The sequence below is a fragment of the Phalacrocorax aristotelis genome, chromosome 1 (assembly GCF_949628215.1).
Source record: "Phalacrocorax aristotelis chromosome 1, bGulAri2.1, whole genome shotgun sequence".
NCBI classification, from domain to species: domain Eukaryota; kingdom Metazoa; phylum Chordata; class Aves; order Suliformes; family Phalacrocoracidae; genus Phalacrocorax; species Phalacrocorax aristotelis.
The window spans coordinates 125,528,588-125,546,422 of record NC_134276.1 but is presented as its reverse complement, the minus strand read 5'-3'; the positions used below and the strand labels follow the sequence as shown (position 1 = coordinate 125,546,422).

General features: G+C 39.0%; 1 protein-coding gene across 4 annotated transcripts in view; it reads right to left on the bottom strand.

Moving 5' to 3' along the window:
- COL8A1 (collagen type VIII alpha 1 chain) overlaps positions 1-10,327 on the bottom strand; it is a 97,648-nt gene extending 87,321 nt beyond the window's left edge. For all 4 annotated transcript variants that reach the window (XM_075105517.1, XM_075105539.1, XM_075105506.1 and 1 more), the window contains exon 1: positions 10,254-10,327. The gene's annotated coding sequence lies outside the window, so the exon portion shown is untranslated. The remainder of the gene's footprint in view (positions 1-10,253) is intronic.
- Positions 10,328-17,835: the final 7,508 nt, after the last annotated feature.

Here is a 17,835-nt window from a genome sequence, read left to right as displayed (position 1 = left end):
GCAACTTTCTCTGTGCCTCAATTTCCTCTAAAATGAGAGTGATGTTGCCAAGGTGCTTGTAAGGATAAATTCATTAATCTACTGTATGTGATGTTCTTGGATGCATCTGCAGCCAGGAGAGAGATGTGAAGCGTTTGTACTGTAATATCTTTCCAGACATACCAATGATCTGTGTAAACAAGAGTGTGCTAAAGGGTCTGGAGCAGGGGTCCAGGAATCAGCTTTGCTCTATGTACAATTTACAAGCCTTCAGGTTCAGGAGCTGCTGCTCTCTGTCTTAAATCCTTGATCATGAGTCAGGGATCCACCATCCTAGGGGACGTAACAAATAGATCAAAAAGATCCACTCTGAAAAACCTTTGTGCTAAACAAAGCGGGGCAGGGAGAATACATTGAAAAGAAATAATAAAGCTGTTCCTTTCAGCTGTTTGACTTCTGAACTCCCAGCCTGTTGAGTACAGTAGTTTTATCATTTCCTTTCCTCACATGGTATTTCTTTCCTCGTATCTCACCAAAGCATTTGCTATTTTGGGGGGAGTTTTGGGGTTTTAAAATTTGAACTTTACAAGACTGCTCCCTTTATAATAGATACCTATATACAGTAGTATTTTTTGGAGGTGAGGTTTTTTTGGTTTTAAGAGTAAAGAACCTTAACTTCAGAATAGACTTTTTTTTTCTTTCTTTCCATTTTTTTTTTTTTTAAACTTAGAGTGGCCTCAATTTTCCCTCCAGATGGGAAAATCTGAAAGGTCCTGAGCCTCCTGTGGTGCATGCTGGCGCAGCCTTCCTTCTTTCTCCAAGCAGCCTCCCCTCACAGGATGCGACATTTTCTTTCCAGCTGAGAGTGAAGCCCTCCCTCTGCCCCCCTCATATTTGGCCTTCCAGCACAGTCCGCATCTGTGTGAGCTAATGCTACCCAGATCCTTCTCAAAGGGGTACCGAGGGTTGGCATGCAGAAGTGATGGCCCCAGGCTGTATCTCTGAAACCCAAGAAACCTCAAATGCATTGTGTTTCCATGAATGCTCCTCAGCTGACTGGGCTGTGGGGAGTTTCTGCTCTCCTCAACCCTTGCCTCTCCTCTGGGAATGGGAGGCGCAGGTTTTAAATAAATTCTCTGACTGCCAATGTGCAGTAATGGCGTTAACCTTAGAGCAGACTGGAAACTCAGAGCCACAACAGGAGGTGGGAGGTGGTAAACAAGTGTGAGGGGCTGGGCCTGGCTGATGAGGGCCCCTAACCTCAGCTGCCCCGTGGCCCAGGCTGGCCCTGGCCCTGCTGGCTTCCTGGCGAGGGCAAGCTGCCACCGCCCTGCCGGGCAACGGCGCCTTCCTTCAGGGCTGCTGGCGATAGCGTGGCCCGGCTGGTGTCGGGCTAACACGGGCCTGCGCGTGACTGTTACTGGCTGTGCCGAGGGCGCCTTGTGGCTGAGAGGGTGTGGTGCAGCCTCTTCAGCATTGAACTCGGTGCAGGCTTTGTTGGATGCAGGTGCTTAACGGCTGTTTCTGTCACCAGTATTTTAAACACAAGTGAGGGTTTTGTTGGTTTGCGTTTTGTTTGTTGTTTGGTTTTTTATTTTGTTGAGTTTTTTTTTTTTTAAAGTGAAATTATTACAACTCAGTGTCACTAAATTGAATCCACTGACAGAAACCCATGCTATCTTGACAGCTTTTGTGTGTCAGGTATGTTTTATGTTTTCCTGAAGTTTCAAGGAGGTATAAGAAGTTGAGCAAGCCAAAATATTTCTCCTCACCATCTTTGGCAGTGGGGGAGAAGAAGCTGGGAAAGAAGGCAGGCTGAAGTACTGAAGGCAGTACTGAAGGTAGCCTTTCAGTACTTAAAGGGGGCTATAGGAAGGATGGGGACAATCTCTTTGGCAAGGCCTGTTGTGACAGGACAAGGGGTAATGGGTTTAAATGAAAGAAGGGTAGATTTAGACTGGATATAGGGAAAAAATGTTTTACATGAGGGTGGTGAAACACTGGAACAGGTTGCCCTGAGAGGCTGAGGAGGCCCCATCCCTAGAAACATTCAAGGTCAGGTCGGATGGGGCTGTGAGCAACCTCATCTAGCTGAAGATGTCCCTGCTCACTGCAGGGGGGTTGGACAAGATGACCTCTAAAGGTCCCTTCCAGCCCAAAACATTCTGTGATTCTAAGGGTTGCTGTGCCCTGAGCTGGGGTCTGTAGTGCTGAGTGCCCCCAGGGAGCGCCAAGTTACTTTCTTCAGTTAGCTCCAGCTTCGGTGGCAGTTGAGGGAGCGGCTCTCAGTCTTATGGATGCAATCATTATTTTGAAGGATAAGGCTGTATGTTGTGAGTGTCCATCAAGCTAAAATTCCAGCTCTCAAAATATGCTTGATGAATGGAGTGTTGAAAATATAATAGGTTTCTGTTCGCTTATTTTTGAAATACTTGTTTTCATGAGATGAGCGTTTAGTTGAAAGTTGAAAGCACATGTAGCAGAGAAAATGTCTCTGAGCAGTCACAAATTTAATTTGTTTTGCTTGTTTCATAGACCTTTTGTATGGAGTTCTTGAGAGCATTCAGCTCACAAATGACAGATGTGATGTTGAAAATAGGGTGTTTCAAAAGAATAATATAAAATATTCATTGCAAGTGAATTCTGAACTCAGTGAAAGGCAATTGGATTTGTGCTTGAAATTTGAATCTATGAGCAATCTTGCCCTGACTATGGAACAGAGATATACCATAAGAATCACATGGCAAAACTAATTGGTAGCTTGAATTTTACATATTGAGTGTTTGCAACTGGTTGTTTACAAGCAATCTAAAATCAAAGTGCAATGAAGGTGACATTACAAAAGATGGCTGAGAAAATTTCCTTTAAACTACAACTTAAAAGCCATTTGATAATTTTATAACAATACAAAAATTAAAAAAAAATACTGCTGCAAATGACTCTAAGCAAATATCAGGTTTGGATGTTAAAAATACAGTTTTATTTCCAGTACAGTATGAACAGTGTTTTTAGCTGACGCTACTAATGCCAGCTTAGGGAAAAATCCTAAAATATTTTATGTTTCCTGACGTAATAAATTATGCCCAAATCTCCAGAAGATAATAATAGTCTGTAGGAGTTCCTAAGCATAAGAACTAAGAAAACACCCTTGCAATGGCAGCAAAGTACCTTGAAGTACCTTGGACTGTACTGCATAGACCTCCTAAACTGGGCTGTGCTGGTTGGAACTAGAGGAGAGTGGGAATTCCTGTAACAGGCACAGAACATGCAACTACTGCAACAATTTCTTCTGTGGAAGACAAACTGTTGCTGCGTCTGCACCTATGTGCAATACAGCAAAATAGTTCAGAGATCTCACTGCCCAGACTTGTATGCGACTTATGTGCACAGTAGGAACTCAGTTCATCATGAACACCTTCATACTCGCTGGAACATATTTTCTGAGCTATTCATCCAGAAGGCTGGGATAGAATGGGACAGAATCCTTTGAGGTATTGCCTTTTTAATTCAGGTAGAGAAATCCTACTTAATAAATAGGCAGGGTAGCTCTGACATTTAGCCTCTGAATTCTGCATTATCCAAGTACTGACTCTTGTTCCATAATCTACAGCAGCACATCACAAATTGTACCCACAACAAGTATTCCAGTCTTGGAATACATTCAGGTGGAGCCTAATAATGATTACAGCTGTTTTTGAAAGCACAGCTGGATTTTGCGAAGCTCTGCCCACCCTCAGCAAAATCTTTCCATTCATTGGAGGGCTTGTGCTCTGTTTGAGAGCTCTTTTTTCACCCTCTTTGAGTTAACCAGAACTTGGCTTTGGACCTTTAAATCCTCCTCCCTATCAGCTCAGCAACCACAGAGGCAGTTTATTACTGAAAAGAAATCTAAGAATCAGTTTTGGCCAGCATTGTCTTGGAAAGTTCATTTCATTAACATGCTTTTGGTTTTATTTCAAAAATACTTTGACAAGCACTGACATTTTTGGAACCAGTAAAGCACAAGAGACTTACTCCTAAAGGCCTAAGCTTTGCATTTTTCTGCAGCGAACAATGTGATGTGCTACTATGGTAAATTCAATTCAAGCCACTGAGTGAAAGGAAATAAGTACTGACTGTTGTCTTTTTTCCTTCATTTTCTAAAATACGTTTTGTGTGAATGCTAGTGCTTGTGGAATGTACTTGCTTAACTACTCTTCACTTATTCACTTTTTATCTATAGTGCAGGTGACAGATATAGCAATGCTGGCAACATAAAATTTTCTCACAAGCCTGCTTTTATTGCTCAACTTTGACCTAAAGTAAATACCTCTTGACTTTTGGCTGGGATTTGCCAACAAGGGTCCCAGTTGTGTGTTTTATATTAACGTCCATCAGCTGAGAGCTGGACTAAGATCACCTAATTCATTTACAAAGAAATACTGTGAAATATCTGAACACTTTCTTTGCTGCTTTTTTTTTTTTTAAAGGCAGGCTGAAAGAGAAATTCTGGTCTCTGAGCCACATAAAAGACCCTTGTTCTGATACTCTGCATTTACTGGAGCTCTACACACGGTGCGAAGAATGGAAGGGCAGAACAGAGGTAAGTTGTGTGCTGGCATAAGCAGGCTTGACTGCTAGATTTCTTCAGTGGTAAGCTGATTGTATTTGGTTTGAGTGTCCCTGGGGCTGTGCCATCTTCCATTCTGTCCCTTTGAAAATTATGTCGAGTAAATGAGAGGCAATGTAAGCATCTCCATTTCAGGGACTGTAGTGTATTATATATATGGGTTGTTTCTTCACCTCGAAACACTGGCTTTTGTTAGAAACTTGTTTTGCTCTCTGGAATTTTCAATTGCAAAAATGGTCAAATGCTTTGCTTGAAGTTCCTTATGCAAGTCTACAGTGTGCTACTGTCCACTTCTTATTTTCCTTTCAGGGAGAAGAATGCAGCAGTATGTTGGTCTGGAAAGAGTCGTTGCTTTTTTAGTTAGCAGGAAACATATGCTACAGATGTTTCAAAAATCTGGCTTTTAATGTACCTTCGATATCTAGTATGTCAGGCTGCTAGTTTTGACTCATTCTCCCTTTAATACGAAAAGTTATGCCTATCTTGATGTTGCTGTGATAGATTCCTAGGAGCTGAAGTGAAATGGCATACCTGACCCAGGAGTTTGTGATTTTTAATGCTATAGATAGTTATTTAGAATAGACACTCTTCCTTAAGTTTGCAGTGAATTTTTTTATCCTCAACTTTATTTCAAAGTGACTGCATAAATTGTATCACCTGTTTCTCCAGTTGCATAACCAGATTATATAGGCCTTTCCCTACAAGAATGGAAAAGAACTAGTTAGGTTCTTTTTCTATTTTATTTTGGTTTGTGGGTTTGTTGTTTTTTTTTTTTTTTATATATTTTTTTTTTTTAAGGTTAGAGTGTTCTTGTTGCTATCATTTATTTCTTCTTTGCAAATGTGGAGTTCTCAGAAGCTGACATTCTGCAGTGCTACAACTGGGGATTGCCGAGAGTATTTGTGATAACTGGCCAGATGTCTCTAAACTGAGTATAATGAAAACACACGCATTCTTTTCTTGAAGAGGTGGAAGAAGCAAGGTGTGCATATGATGCATAACAGAAGGATGCTCTAGCTGCATAGTATTATGAATGGCATAGCCGCTGGCATCTTTCTCAAATCCTAAGTGGAAAGTTTCTTACCTCCCAGGAACTCCATATTATTTTTGAGCGCCCTCATGTTGAACTCAGCATAGCTGATGAGACCCTATTAAGAATGATGTCCACATACATGCACAGACACCACAGTCATCAGTTTACTGCATGCACACAGCACTGGGAATAGAACTTAAGACCTTCGCCTCCGCAAACACAGCTGCTCATCTGGCTGTGGGCTTTGTAGCCAGCAGAGGGAACTGATAAACACTCTCATAGGGCTGCTTTATATTTTTTTCTAACCAAGAGAGGGCACTGATTCTCACTTCCTTTTGAAAAGGGTCCATTACATGTCACCCCTCAACAGTTTCACCTGCCATTCAAAAAGCAAGAGACTTAGATCCATCTTGCTTTTGCTGTGAAATACGGACTTGCATGAAGAAGTTTTAATCATCAAAAGATGTCCCTAGACTGCACAGTGGTATTAATCCCCTGCAGTGCAATTATGAGACATTAAATTCATTACACATCAAGACAATTACAGAAACACATCCAACATTTCAGGAGTACAGGGAGACCAAGCACAATTGTTTACTGATGTGTACAGAGAATAGGCATAGTTATTGCACAAGACCCACAAAAGGCTTCAGAACCAGGACTCATCATTATCTTTTTAAACACACAGAGCTCCACAACTTTCGCTGAAGGAGAATTCCGTTAGCACAAATAATAGATCTCACTTTCTGGAGGGAAAAGCCACAAAAAGGCAACATCACTTACACAAAACTCTAGAAAGTGTAAGTGGCAAAAGTAAGAAACTTTTGTACAGTTAAATACAGATATTTGTTGGTTTTAATCAGACAGAACAAGCCACCTCTAAAGTTTCTGTCTTTTCTTGTTCCTCACTATAGTAACTCCATTGAACCATTACTCTTTTAGAAAGATGACACCACTGAAAATTAAAAATTATCTCCCTGTAGAAGAAAAGAACACACAGCTTAGAATAATTGGAAAGCCAGAAAAATTAAGTGAAAATATAGGGATATATTTAAGCTTCAGGAATAAAGCCTAATCTTACCTCCCCTGAGATACATAGCAAGACATAGAATAAGTGGGCAGAAAATTCTGCCTTGTAGATATGCTCCTGGATGTATGAAAATTGTCCTACCTTCTACAGCAGGTAGCAACACAGCCATTAACGGTTCTCTTTCTACTCTTTATCGGTCCTGCTTGTCCTCCAGTTACCTCTCACACATTCACTATTTTATCTGTGAGCAATGCATGCTCAGTGGTGATTTTCAGTTTAAAAGAATAAGAGACAAGACCTCCATTGCTAGGGAAATTACTCTAGAAATCGAGCATTGGAATGTGTTGGGTTTTTTTTAATGCAGTATTTGCAGGCCACAGGAGTGATTAGGAGTCTCTACCCTCATAAATTAGCTCTAGGGTTAAAAACTAAAGGGGTAAGGCAAAGCTGGTGGTTGGTTGTTCTTGGGTTTTTTTTTGGGGGGTGGGGGATTGGGTATGAATTTATATCCTCTGCCCTTATAGAGGTGGCATATGAGAGCAAATGTAGAAAAGAAAGGAAGAATATGTTTATGTGCCATATAAGATCCATGTGAATAATTTTACTTAAGCACTATGTGCTTCTCTTTGAGCTCCTAATTGCTAACTGAGTTACTAAGGCTGAATTTTTAGTCAGATGTTGCCCATCATTTCTGGTCCATGACAGTGGCTCTTTGCTTGCTCATCTTGTTGGTCTCCTTTAACCACAGAGGGTAAGAAAGAGGTGGTCATTTGGTTATTTATTTATTTACCCCCTTCAAGAATGATTTGCAGACCCTGTTAAGGGATTTGTAAAGGGTTTCACAGGAAGTTTGGAAGTGTTAAGAGTAAGTGACCTCTTTCAAGATTTGTCACTGGAATTCTCTCTGCTTTCATCCCTAGAGAGTCATGCAAAGACAGATCAGCTGCAAAGGGGTGGACTTTATAAGGCTGAAGACTAAATGAAGCATGGAATTAAAGTGCTGGGCTGGAACCCAGAAGAGCTAAACCCGACTCTACCATGAATTTTCACTGTTGACCATAGGCAAAACAGTCCATATATTATCAGCATGCCTAGAGGAAAGCATATCTCTGCCTCACACAGAGGTACGTGACAATAAACTAATGAAGATCAGAATGTCTCACGAGCAGTGGTAGTGGCAGGCCTATGCATAGATAAGGAGACAGTGATATGTTTATCCTGTGTTTCTAAGTATCTGGTCTAATACTTTTGACAGCAGTGGGAGTTATAGTAGTGGCTTAAGTGGGCATTAGTGCCCTAAAATCTTAAGTGCAACTGCCAGGAGAAATGGCTGAGCATGCCTGCTTAACTGGTCTGGGGCTGAAAAATTAATATAGTCTCTTTACCTTTATTTTGTTATTTTAAAATCTTACAGTCATTACACAAAAAATCTGAATGCCTTGTTCTCTCATGGATACACTTTTTTTTTTTTTACAGTGGTTGTAGCACTATTTTAAAATGACAGTGTTTTTATCTTAATATCAATATGCTTTGGTCTTACAAAAAGGAGTTTCTGATCAGCATAGAACTAAACGCATTCCTAGACATTTAAGTTCTCTTGGGGACCTCCTGGGTGCAGTTTCCCTTCATCCCCTGCTGCAAAGTGATGCTAAGCTGAATTGTCTACTCAGCCTAAGAGAGAAATTGCTCAGAGGAGATTCTGATCAAAATTAGATGCATTCCTTTGAATAAAGTTTTCTTAGTATGCCCTGCAATCCATTTTTCAAATGCCAAAACATTACATTTCACAGCAGGCTTTAATAAAAGGTATTTTGCTACATGCACATTTCCTATGGCAAATGCATTTTTAAAAATTTTTTTCCTTTGAAAATTGCTCTGTTAGAGATTTTGATTTATCTGATCAAGTAAAATTCTGTGTGAATAATGAGGCTTTACTGCCAGATTGTAGACCTAAATTCTGTGTGTACTATACTTAAAATCATGTATCTGTGTTTTACAAAAGAGGTATTTTTGGAGAGGGAGGGGAGTTTTTGCTATAAAAATCAGATGTTATCTAAGGAATAAAATTTTGTAGCTCAGAGATAGAATGCCAATTATGAGGAAAACCATTGGTCTCTATTCCTGCCTTCTATGGGCAATTTATATGGATTACCTGGATGCAAAAATAGTTTTACTCTAAGCCTGATATAGAAAGCACTGTACTTTGGTTTTGAATAGTTCCATTTGTTTGGTTTTTGGGTTTTTGTTTGGGTTTGTTTGTTTGTTTTTAAAGATACTTATGTAATCTTCCAGGCAAATAGCTGAAGGCAGTGTTTTCTTTTCCCCATTAGTTACAATAGATAACATGTAAAACAGAGAAAAAAAAATCTTAAATCCAGTATGCAGAAAAGAGCACTTTGAGCAGAGTTCTGCTGTTATACAGTGCTATTGCTTGAAATGTTGCAGCTAATATAAGTACAGCTGTATGTGGGCATAATTCTTTTTTAGAAAAGACTTTTTATTTGGGGTAAGAACAAAAAGGAGTCGATTTAAAAAGAGAATTGTTTGGCTATCAAGAAGAAAATATTGCTCTCCAACTGCAGAATGTATTACATAGACTACAAACAAACAATTTACAGACAGCATTCACTGCTTGCTTTTGGTAGTTCATGCTTTCACTCCTCTCTAAGCACAGGAGAGAGGCATTCTAGGATTAGGATTTTCATGATGGAATTTCTTTAAACAGGTGACTGTGTTAAAAGTGCACTGACTCACACAACATGAGAAACTGGTACTAGTCACTAATAGATTAATCTCTGTGAGGATGGATAGATGAAGGGGGGACAAATACAGTTGTGAAACCACTTTTTACTGTTAACTGTTCACTACCTGTCTCTGAGGCACTTTAACTATTCCTTCCTTTAGCATTAGAAATGCCTATGTAGGCAAACTGTAGATAAAATATAATTCAAGCTGATCTAGAAATTTCATAGAGACACAAGGTCTGTTGTTCCAAGAAACAGAACTTTGCTTGTGAAAAGTGTACTTTAAGCATATTTGGTACCCAATAGTGAATTCCATCAGCCTTATTACTGTGCTTCTGTGAGGGCTTAAGTCCCATCACACTTTTTTTAAAGGCAGCAAAACCTGTGAAGTTGCACTTCAGTCCCAAGATTGGCTCAATCAATCTGGCTAGTAAATAATAACAGTAATAAAAACCAACTTCTTCCTTAAATTAGCACTGAGCATTTTTCTCAAACAGAATTTAAGGAACCTTTAGAGTGTAGGTTTTTTTTGATAACTTTGGTCTGAAAGGGAGACTACTAAGAGGGATAATAATTGTTAAAATGGGTCCGATTATACTAATCTCTTCAAAATCAGTCACAAAGGGACAGAAGACCTTTTCCCAGCCACACAGTGTTTCCCAGCAAGATCTGTTTTTATTTCATTGCTAAAACAACAGACTGTTACTAACTTAAATGTCAGATGACACTACATCTGGGGAAAAAAAAAAAAGGCAGGGGGGAAGCCAGCACCACCCAGCAAGGCAGTGCTAGAGTTCACATTAAGACTTCCTTACAATAGCTGGTTAGAACAGAAACCTGAAGTAGCAGTAATCTTACCTTGAGTATACAAGATCCAAGGAGAGAAGATCACTGGCTCAAAACAGTGGAGGACTGAGAAAGTGCTCTGATCTGCTGCTGGTAGCATGCACTTGGCTTTTATGTGCAGGTGGGAGGAGCTGCTCCCTACGGTAGGTGGGCAGTGAGGATAGCAGGCAGGCAGCCTTCAGAAGACAATGTAGAGTAGGTTTTTGCTCTTTGGGGACAGAGAGAGGGAGAAAAAACATGCTGGATGGCATTTACCGTACAAATAGTGTTGGATATATTTGTTGTTGTTTTTTCTTTAAATATTTAGTTAACTGAAGATTTTCTACTGTATTTGTTTCCCTGAATCTCTGAATTATTCTAGTTACAGTTATAATGCTACTAGGTCTCACTTTGACTTTTGGAAGGGTTTTAACAGCAGTGAGATAATGCAAAGTAGTTATCAGAAAGGCTGGTGTTTCCCTTTCTAAGAAGGAATAGCTATGAAGAAGCAGCCCCTTGATCCTTGAAGTTGTCTGTTTACTCACGGATTGAACTTCCTTTGTATTCCAGATGTCTATTAGATCTCAGCTCCAGAATCCTCCTAAGTTTCTGTTGTGCTGAGCTACTCAGCTTCTCCTTAATGCAGCTGTAACATGTTCCATCTACACACTGACTTTCTAACAGTTTAGTTTTGAGCTGTTTTATTGTTTCCTGTGTCTGAGTTCTAAACAATTTTCCCAACTGGTATTCTCAAAAGGCAAATGTAGCCAAAAAGACAAACCAGTAAGAATACACATTCCCGGTGGTTTCTGTATAAAAATTATTCATTGTTCTTTTTAACTCATTCATTGCTTTCAGGGCACAGAGAAGTGGGTGGCATAGTGTCCAGACACTGGCTTCTGCAGGTGAACCAGACAGTTGTACCCAACTGGAATATACCAATTCTGCATTTGCACATGTCCCTGCATGGGGCATCTGGGCCTGTATTATTTATCATAATACACGAGTAACACCTGTGTCGTATCAGAACATTAGTGTGTGGAGAAATCTGGAAAAATAGAACAGGAAAGGGAGGACAGTGATGTGGAATCAAGGGAAAGGCTAGGTGCATCCTGATTCAAAATCCAGGGCAGACCAGGCAGAAAAATGAATGAGAGCCTGAGTTTACAGAGTTAAGCAGGTTTGGAGCGAAGGTGGTAGAGATGAGATATAATATATACCACTGCTTGCACTAAAGGGCTAAACTGGTCACTGGATAAGGAGGTATAAGATGCTTATAGAACGTGGGAACTTTCATCAATGTCCTGAATTTGCTCTCAGTGTTAGACTCTTGTGTCTGTATTTTGAGATCTGAATATATATACTATGATCAGTGCAAATAGGTCTCAAGTCCTAAGATATTTATTTTGGGAATGCATATTAAGTCTTAAGATGGACTCAGAGTAACATTATCTTTCTTCTTATCTTTCTTCTCTTATCTTTCTTCTCCTTTTCTCTTGATTATAATGAGCATTTAAAAAAAAATAGTAGAGTGCAATAGTACTGAGTGCCTTGATGAGAACATATTTAGTTGCATGCAACTTTTTGACTTTTGAGAAAAAGGCTTAACCAGTCAAGCACCCATCAACTTGGATGTCACTGTTATGTGGCAGAAGTAGCTGCATAACCTTGGTGATGTAGCGTCTGTGAGATTTAGAACTGTCAAGCTCAAAAGGACTGGTTAAATTACTAATATTTTTTCCATGTATCAGATTGCTGTTGGGTAGGGCATTTTCTACGTTATTGGAAGTAATTGGGGAAAAAAGTCATGTTATTTTGTTATTTCTGCAGCACTCAATGTATTTTTACAGTTCTCGTTAAGAAATGAGTCTCTGCTCCAAAGGGATTACAGTGTGCTTTTAGGAAGGCTACACAAAGTAATGATAACATGGGAACAGGGAAAGCAAGGGTACAAGTTACTGCAATAAGTTTATGTAATTAGTTCAGGTATAGCACCTTGTAATGGGTTCAATTGATTAAATGACGTACATGAACTGGAATTCTACTCAGCTAACATACAAATGATCAGATGGTTTTGCACTTAGAGAAATCTAGGCCAAGATTTTAAGAAATTACAGAGTGAAGAGGTACCCATGTCCTTATCTGATGATTAAATGGTTCTTACTCTCTCAAAATTGCTGAGCTTCTGTAGGTCCCTTTTAAAATCAGTGGATACTTCTATAAACTCAGGACCTTCTAAAGATCAAGCTCTTTTTTTCTTGGGAACAAAAATTTAAATGTAGAGGACTAGCTGTATGTTGATTTTTTTTCTTTTTCTTTTCTTTTTTTAAGCTCTTGACCCTAAACTTCAGGTGCTAAGTGCCACTTCACTTCTCAGAAGTGAGGCAATACTTATGCCTGCTCATACTCCGTTGGTTGTGCACACTGATGATGTGTCCTACTGTACTGCAGACTCAGGGGTAGCCTTGCCTTTTTGTACTTCTGGAAAAGAAGAATTAAAGAAGATTTTCTTTAGTTCTTTCCTTCAGAAAATCTTAAATCACTTTACAAGTTTTAAAGAAACCTACCAACACATAAAATAATTAAAAATTATTAGACCTATGTTAATGATTATTAAAGCACCACCTTGATGCAATTACATGGAAGATTGCCTGATGAGACCAGAACATTAGGCATAGACCTGTGATTTTCTCATTACTGCATCACTTATCTTCCCTATTGAGATTTTTAGTAAATGAAAACTTTACCAAAATATACGTGGGAAATTTTATTTAGGTCGTCACATGACTGACTGGATTTTAGAGCACACTGCCAGGCTGGACATTAAATTCAGTGTGAACAGGAAGGGTCATCATGTTCCTATGACTACAAGCAATATCCAACCTTTCAGCTTCCATCTGCCTTTTAAAAATAAAGTTATTCTTTCAAAAGACACTTCAATGGTCTAACCCTCTTGCTCCATTCTTGCCCCAAAATGTCCAGACTGGTTTGCCATGAGCTTCCGAGAATTGTTTGAGGCAGCCTGTGCTTTCCAAAATCCATATCGGGTATTTGCATTACTTGATGGTAGGGCTACACCTGTGGTGCAGAATAGAACTGTTAGTAAGGGAATCCACTTCATTAAAGTACCTTGGATAAGGTCGTTTTACCACACTTTTGTGAACCATGCATATTTGCTTTTCAGTGAGTCTTCTATTAAATTAAATTTGTTCCAGCATACAAAGTTTAAAGCAAAGAACAATCATTAACAGAGGTGGCATCATCCTTAAAACACAGGTTGAAACTATAGCTGTACAAATGACAAGCATTTCACTCTATGTTTTTTAAAAGGAGATAAGCCAAAATTCCTGCATTTGTTCTATAAAGGAATTAAGTGATTATTCCTGGTTTGCCCTGAATGTAACTGAGCTAAAATAATGTGGCTGAATGTGTTGGTGGTGGATGCGGAAAGAATCACCCTGAATAGACCGGGAGGTTGAACCTTTGCAAATAATTGACGATTTATGTAGCATCACAGCAACAGGTCAGGTAGGTGGCTACTTGGTGTTTGGCAGTATTATCAAAGGAGATGGGTCCCCAACAGTTAGATAGCATGGTGATGGAAGACGATTAGCTATCAAGATCAAGGTGTCAACTTTTTTTTAAATGCAAACCAGACAGAATTAGAGGGAGACCTCCTAATGTAAAGCCGAATAATACAGGTAATAGTAACCCCATGAGGTAAAAGTTAACTCTTCCAAATTTCAGCTATAATTTTTAAAATGCCATAATTAAAGAAAGAGGAAGACATTTCAGAGTTTTGTTGTGACATTTGTTGATAGAAAAATATTCTGAACATCCTACAGGTAAATTTCTGTTAACCTACACAACCCTCATGTCAATATATTCTTCTTTTCATCTTATTTGACTGTAGGACCAATGGCAGACAATTTCTCCATTCAACCAGTAGTATATTTTATTAACCTATGGCTTCAGGGAACATTCTGTCTTCTCTCATGCTTCCGATCGTCGTAACTTTTATCCAAAATCTTTCCAGCAAATTTGCCTTTTAAAGAATTAAATGTGAGAGTGTTGCAGTTTTAATAGAGCGTTGTGGGTTTTTTTAGTTTAGGGTTTTGTTTGATTTTTTTTTTTTACAGTAAAGATTCACAAATCTAGAGGGGAGAGTAAGAGGGGAGAGTGAAGAGTTTTCAAAGTGCCAGCTCAATTAAATTTGATTTCTCTGCATGATACCGAGAATCTGTCTGATACTGCTTTTCAGATTTTCATCCATAGATTAGGGCCAGTCAGATGATCTGCATGCAAAACCACTGTATGCCAATCCAATGTAGGATACAAAATCAGGATGCATTTTGAAAGTGCAGATCTTGCATTCTAGATAAGCATACACCAAGGCCTGAATGTGCGTGTGGAGGGAGCACATTCCTACTTCAAACACACCTACCTCAACCAATGTTTCCTCCTGTATGACAAGGTTCATTCTTTAGCACATAAACTCGTAAAGGCAGAATTGACAAAAAGTAACTGAAAACAATTGAGACAGAACATACTGTAGCCATAACTAATGCCATTTTGTGTGCATCTTGGTTGTGCTGATTCTGTTTAGTGTTGTGTCCACAAAGGAAAAGGGAGTGCAGTCCAAAGCTGCTAGTATTAGATCAATCAATCCAGCCTACAGTTACATTATTTATTTCCTATATTTACTGAATCCTATATCTGTGTGTCAGCTCTGGAACTTCCACTGGGATTCACTAGCTGATCTTGATGTTTACATATCAAAACAGAAAAAAGATACTTTTTCTTTTTTAACAGAGGGACTCTTGGCCGTGTTAACTTGAAGACTGTCGTTCTAGGTGTATGATATAGTGTAAGCCAAATTGAACGTATAAAGGCTGAGAACTCAGTGGTTGGGGAAGCAGTTCTGTTAAAAACAGTGGGAGAGTCTTGATGGCATACTGAACATGAGCCAGTAGTAGGCTGTGGCAGCAAAGGAGGACAACAGTATCTTGGTCTGTTGTAATAGAAGCATAGCTAGTAGCTTGAGGAAAGTCATTATCCCCTGCTACTCAGCACTTAATAGGCCATATTTAGAAGACTATGCCCAATGTTGAGCCTTCCAGTGCAAGAAAGATATCAATAAACTGGAGCGAGCTCAGTGGAGGGTCACCAAGATCATTTTTGAGTCTGCAGCACTTGTACTTTGTGAGAGGCTGCAGGAACTGGACTTGTCCATCCTGGATGACAGTTGGTTTGGGGGTGACCTAACAAACAGCAGCCTCCGGTACCTACGGGGAGGTTATTAAGGAGGTGGACCTGGCCTCTTCACACTGGTGAGAGAACAACAGAGAACAGGCCTAAGTTGAAAGAATGGAGATTGTGTCTGGATATAAGGAAAAACTTTTTCCCTGCAAGAGCAATCAGGTTGTGGAGCTGGTTGTCTGGTGAGGCTGTGCAGGCTCCATCCTTGGAGGCTTTCAAGAAGCCCTGAGTGGGTAAAGCCCTGAGTAGCCTGGTCTGACCTCATGGCTGACCCTCCTTCAAGGCAGGGAACTGATTCAATTAGAGATCTTCTGAGATCCCTTATTATCCTGTGGTCCTATGTTATTGTACAAAATTATTGAATAAGTTTTCACTCAAGTGATACTATACGAGAGTTCAGATTAGTTGGGTTTCAATTCACCTGAATTTAGGAGACTGGGGCATTGGCCCAGGGGATGATCCAAGTTGATACCTGTTTTCAAATCTAGTGTTTGTGCATTTCTGAAAAATAACAAAGATAACACATGGACGTCTTAACTTTTAATGTATGATTGAGGATTAAATAAGACTTGTCTTCAGTTCCACCAGAACATGCTTGGTGGCAGTATTATGCATTCTGTGTGTGCGTTTTGAGTATTTTTCTTTTAAATAAGTTTCCTGAAGGTTTATTTAATGAAGCCAAGTGGCACACATTTTGGCTGTAATATATATTCTTTTAAATCTCTCTGCCAAAAGATTATATTGTGTTTTTTATTTTAGAAAGATAATTTGTGCTCTGTTTCAAATGAAATATAGCATCCTTGGGAAAATATATTTCTGATCAAAGGAAATATTTGGCCCAGTGACACTGAAGTTAAAAAGGGAGTGAAACAGAATTTGAAAAAAAAAAAATCGTGTTTTCTAATCCATCTCTACCACACAGGTCTTATGCTTTATTTCACAGATATTGCTCACTTTGTGACTACACAATCAGTTTTGAAATAATGCACATTTTTTGCTACCTTACTTACATCATTAATAAATTCTTTCCCCCTCTGCACAAAAATGCCATATACAGACAGAATTAAATTGTTTATCTTCATTAATGTTAAAACAGCCTAGTATTACAAGAAAATGGCTAAACCATCAGAATTTGATCCCAAACATCATAACAATTTTTTCTTCAGGACTGGGGAAAAAGTAAGTTTTATTGCATATTTGGTCATTGGCAAAACTATTTTTAAAGTCTAATGACTGAGGATTTTTTTGAAGCTCAAAATGGGCATAAATTTTTCTGGAAATGGACATGTGGAAACTTTGCAGAGAACACCTAAACCACACCTTGTAGTAACAACGTATACTTTCCTCAAATTGCATCAAATTTTAGTGTTGGGGGAGACACAGCACTATTTATCCTACTTCCTGAGAATACGGTGTGAAGGAGGCAGGCCAGCTTCTGCTCTTGGTTGTACCGTGGCAAAATAGGAGTGTGAGCACAGATGTAATTGTCAATGCTTTCACAGATTTCAGTGGAGTCGCATTTCAATCCTTCTGTCTTTTTAAGTCTTCTTTGCTATAATAAATCAGAGCATGACCTATGGAGTGTTTAGCAGAGAGAGCCTGTCAGCTCAATGCCGTTTGCAAGTGTTTCATCGGTTCCATTATTTTTATTATAAATTAGCTTGTAATCAGTCTTACTTTTATTGACTTTGGTTCACAGTTCAGTGTTTCCATTACTCTCTTCTAGCATAGCAGTCAGCTCTGGAAACAAGACCTCTGAGTTCACATTAGCATGATGATTAAGAAGACATTTGTGTGCTCTGTCCAGCTTGTGTCTCTGAACTTTCATAGAAAACCACTGAAATCATTACTACCAGGCAGCAGCTAGATTAAAAGTTCTGGTATGGATGAAAAGTTTTTTCTGACATTGCTGGTGAACAGAAAGTATCAATTTGGGAATGCATTCCTTTTCTCTGAGATTTACTTGAGTGTTATATCTGTTCACCAGCAGTGTTAAGCTTTTTTGAAGTATTGGTTTATAATCAAGAAAGAAATTTGCTTGCCACCATGTTCACCAGGAGGAGAAAAGGAATACAAAACGAGCACTTCATGACACATCAACAATTCTACATGTGTTCCCAAATTGATACTTTGATCTTTTTTTTCCATGGTGTTTCATCTGGAAAAAGCTCTTTTCTTGTGAACATTCAAAACATTACCTTGAAAGAATGAGTAGAAAATGATTATTTCTATGTATTATATTCTGAACAAAGGCAGTTTTCTAAACTGTAGAAATTCACTTAAGACAACTCTCTGAAGTTTATAATAATTTCTTTGCGTTTATTAACTTGTCTCATTTTGTATAATGGATACATTC